The 5000-nt window shown below is 38.8% G+C and overlaps 1 protein-coding gene across 30 annotated transcripts in view; it reads right to left on the bottom strand.

Moving 5' to 3' along the window:
• Positions 1–5000, bottom strand: part of LOC124381709 (neurexin-1a-like) — a 316092-nt gene that overhangs the window by 93233 nt on the left and 217859 nt on the right. The gene's annotated exons all lie outside the window — the stretch shown is intronic.

Genomic DNA, 5000 nt, shown 5'->3' with positions numbered 1-5000 from the left:
CTCTCTCTCACCTATTATGTACCCTGCTCCATAATTCATGGTCTTAAACAGATGACGTGGGCGCATCGCCGTCCGGATGCAAGCTGTGATCAAAATGCAAATAAAGGGGCTCGAGAAACGGCTTGGTCCAGCACTTTCCCAGCTAAAGCAGCATGAAGGATCACTTTGACAGGTGCGCCTGTGTTCCGCATCTTCTGTAGAGCGGCGCCCGAAAAGCGGATTCTCTTTCTAATGAGATCAAACCGGTCACTGCTTTGACTCGGGACTTCCCTTCTCCCCGGTCTTTTTTTCTTTGTTTGTTTACCCGTCTTCCCGATGCCCCGGAATACTCCCAATGCTGCCTCGGTGCTGCTTTGTGTCGAGGGAAGCGAACAGGCTGGAAAGCAGAGACTCGGTAATGCGATCGTTTTTACCTGAACCTGCTTTTCAGCGCGTTCTAGATTTCGAAATGACTCCAAAACAAATGTCCTCAACAAACTGTTTGGATTTTATATGGCTTTTGTGACAATTGATACTAATTTGTAACTGAGTCAAACGTTTTCATCTGTCTATAGGCAGATCCATGTACCTATTTATCAATCCATCCATACATCTATCTATCCATTGATACAATCAAGCATTTGGTTGCTCATCTTTCCATCCATCCATATATTTAAGCACTCATCCCTGCATACATTTGTGTAAAATAGTACAAAACAGAAAAACATTATTATCATTTCCTAAACAGCTGTTTCCCTGTAAGGTGTCTTTATTTGGGTTGTTTTGCCAATTCATCCAACCCAGGAAATTACATCTGTGTCCCAAAACAGCTGGATTCGACAAGACCTGACTTATCTTTGATCAGAACAGATTGCCTTCTGGATTCAGTGTGGAGTCCTTCACGTGTGTTATGCCCCTGGCTGATATATAGTTTATTCACAACTCTCCTTCAAGTTAATATAGAAGAGCTCCAACTTACACACACACACACACACACACATACACACATAGCCCAGGGTGCACACGCCAAGGGGAATTGATTTTTCACTCAGAAGTATTGGTATGATATACACATTCCATTCAGCGATAACAGAGCAATTCCAGCTGCCATCACTGCAGCAGCAGGCGGAGAAATACGGCCCCACCGCAGCCGCGCCATTTAATAATAGAAAATCAAGAGGTGCCAACGCCGCTAACAGAACATTCATCTGCAGAAGGAGAGAGAGAGAGAGAAAGGAGGGGCAGAGATGAAGTCAGGAAGAGAAGCTTAGGTGAAGAAAAAGAAAAAGATGAAAAAAATAGAGCAATGACTTGAATAATTGAAATAGTTTATAACTTTATAACACTGGAAAAACCATGGTTTATACTCAGCTATGGACTTATCCATCCAGCCATTAAGCATCCATCCATCCATCCATCCATCCATCCATCCATCCATCCATCCATCCATCTGTCTAACAATCAATCAACTGATCTACCATTACAGCTATGCAACCAGCCACTTAGCATCATCCATCCATCCATCCATCCATCCATTAATCTATTGATCCTTTCATCATATTTATCTATCCAGCAACCCATCAATCTATTCATTTGTTAAAACAAGTCCTTTATCCATCACTTTAATGCCATTAATTCATTTATTTATTCGTCAGTTCATTCATTTGTTTACTCATTTATTCATTCATTTATTTATTCAATAATCCAGCCATTCATCTGTCTGTCTGTCTGTCTGTCTGTCTGTCTGTCTGTCTGTCTGTCTGTCTGTCTGTCTGTCTGTCTGTCTGTCCATCCATCCATAAACCCATTATTTCCATACATCCATCTATCCATCCATCTTTTAAACTGTTCTGTCAAATAAGAGGATGTAGAAATATAACTCGATGTACACCAGAATGTTCTCCTGCATTTCAAACAGGCAAACATCAGTGACTAGCACATGTACACTAATGTATATCGACAAAAGAACTGAGACACCTGACTTTTCCAATTGTTCTTCCCCAAACTGTTAGCACAAAGTTAGAGCCCCCCAATAATGATTTAGCCTGAACTTTCCCTTCACTTGAACTAGGAGACCTAAACCTGTTTCAGCCTGGCACAACGTGCACAAAACCAGCCCCATGAAGATCTGCTTTCCATTGGAACTCCAACCTATTGAACACCTTCAAGATGAATGTAAAAAAATTGACATACTGTGAAATCTGGTGAAACATCTTCCTCGAAAAGTGGAGTTTAACAGCAAATGGGGACTAAATATTAAATGGGATGTTTGAAATATTACATGCAAATCGAAAACTTCGAATTCCAATCAAAAGTCCAATCTCTTTCCCACTGAGCTTCCACTTTCCATCAGACATACAGTATCTAGCTTGCTAACTGGTAGCTCAGCACCCATAGCACCAGGGTGTAGACCATTTACATCATGGTGTCCACAACATGCATTTCACTGAAGGTTTTCCTACAGGATGACTCCATGTGACTATTTCCGACTCCAATATAGAATCCAGTTTTATTATTATCGTTTGCATGTTGGACCTGATTGGTCAAAAGATGTGGATTTTGGTTGAAGACATCAAAAATAAAGTTCCTACAAAAGCCCTGCTCAAAACAATTTTCTTATTGCTGTGTCAACAAATTTAACACCATTTATAATCCCAGCCATCATGTCCAACAAGTACAGTACCTTTCTAATAACCAAATACAGCTAAAACTCCTCAGGACCCAGAAAGATGAAGATCTGATTTCCTCAGCAGGCCTTCAAGACATGGGCAATCTTCCAGGCATGAAGAGCGAGAAGGGTCGCAGGTGGCTTTCTTCTAAAGTCATGCCCCGAAAACACCATGCTCACAGACATCCATCACAGCTCACAGACCTCGTCTCTGAAACTAAAATTAACACCTGCTCTGATTTTGCTTCAAACCGGTCAGGGAAGACAGCCAAAACTCGACCACATGCCAAAAAATGTGGGAAAGAAATGAAAAAAAAACCCAGCATGAGACATTATCCGCTCAATTGAACCAACGGAACAATCCAATACACGTTTTCTTTGAGTAAGCGTTTTTGCCATCGACTGCATATTTTCCGCCAGGTTCAGCTAAAAGCAGCTAGTGAAAGCCTGACAGCCACAGATCCAAATTCGACCATATTTAACAAAAAAAATAAATAAATTGAAACATTTTTGCAGCTATTTGTCCAAACCAGCACTTTATTATAAATAGTACAATTCAGAATGTCAATGTCAAAATTTTTGGAAAAAAATGTTTAAAATGGATGGAGATATATATATATATATATATATATATATATATATATATATATATATATATATATATATATATATATATATATCTTCCAGCTGCTCCCATTAGGGGTCTCTACAGCGGATCAACCATCTCCATACCCCCCTGTCCTCTACATCTGCCTCTTTCATCCCAACTACCTGCATGTCTTCCCCTTTACCACATCCATAAACCTCCTCCTTGTTCTTCCTCTTTTCCTCCTTCCTGGTGCCTCCATCCTCAGCATTCTCCTACTGATATACCCCATGTACCTCCTCTGCACATGTCCAAACCATCTCAATCTCACCTCCCTCACCTTGTCTCCAAAATGTCCTACATGCCATGTCCCTCTAATAGATATTTATTTACTGTATATTACTGTACTGTATATTTACTATATATATATGGAAATAGTTCATCAATAGATTCATGAAGTTTCTTTTGACTTCTAACGCATGGAATTTCCACAAACACGACTCTGTAATGAAAAAAACACTCAAACCAGACGTTCTTTTTTTGTTGTGTCTGCAGGATGTTACAGCTCTACCTCTGCCATGTTAATCTGTATACTATGTGACTTTCAGGACACGCCGCAGTCTCCGTAGCGTTGTGATATGTCATATTCAGAATGCGGGGAGAAATCAACCTATTATTGGTAATTTTCTAAAAAATAAAAGTTCAGTGCAACTACTTATAATTACATATAAATAAATAGTTTTTTACCGACTTAAAAATGTTAAAAAAATTACACATCTCGATTCAAATGCTAACTAGTCTCCGATGCATACTTTTTAGAAATAATTCATCACATTTTTTTCCTCTCATACAATTTAAAATAGCCAAAAAATTAAAATTTTTTATTCATTATTTATGGATTATGAGCGTATTCATTAAAAACACTCATTTATAAGTTATAGCATAAATTACAGCAGATATACACAGCGTTTCAATTCTCGTTCTCTCCGCATGCCGAGAAACCACAAATTATCAAATATAATAATAATAATTGAACATAATTATTAATAATTAAATAACTACTTTCCTCAAAATGTCCCAAAAAAAAAATATCTTATTCTCAGGTGTCCACAAACGTTTGCTCATATAGTATTAAAAAAAATTGCATATGAATTCATAGTAATAGCGTTATTGATATTAACACGAACAGATTTAATGCTTTATTTTTTTTATTTTTTTTGTCTTGGCTTATATGCGTATGCGTAACCACACCGATCAATCTGCTTGTCTTGTGTTTATTCCTTTGTTTTACCGCTCGGGGTCCTGCAGCATCAGCTCACCGAACCGTTTCGCCGCATGTGTTGATAAAATATGCGGCGTTCAGCATTTTATTCCCTCTGACCCTCAGTCCTGTTGCTAACATACATATTTCATTAATGTTATCAATTCAGAGCTGAGTGAACTCTTAGGGTCGTGGGCATGGAAATGGTGAAGTGATGGAAATGGATATTTTTTTTCCATGTGAAATGCATAGAAAGAGAAGAGGTTGAGATATTGTAGACTGGTTTGGATTTTCGCCTTGTAATTCGTCTCGGGGGGTCTCATGTGCAAAGGGAAGAGGGTGCAAAAGAGAGGACTTTGATATAGATATAGAGGAGAATCACGTGATTTAATTCTGCATTAAAAATATATTCAAAATCGATCTTCTTCTTTCAGCTTCTCCCGTTAGGGGGCGCCACAGCAGATCATCCGTCTCCACACCCCATGTCCTCTACATCGGCCTCTTTC

The sequence above is a fragment of the Silurus meridionalis genome, chromosome 28 (assembly GCF_014805685.1).
Source record: "Silurus meridionalis isolate SWU-2019-XX chromosome 28, ASM1480568v1, whole genome shotgun sequence".
Classification (NCBI taxonomy): domain Eukaryota; kingdom Metazoa; phylum Chordata; class Actinopteri; order Siluriformes; family Siluridae; genus Silurus; species Silurus meridionalis.
The sequence above is the reverse complement of the archived record's forward strand: the minus strand, read 5'-3'. Positions and strand labels throughout refer to the sequence as shown.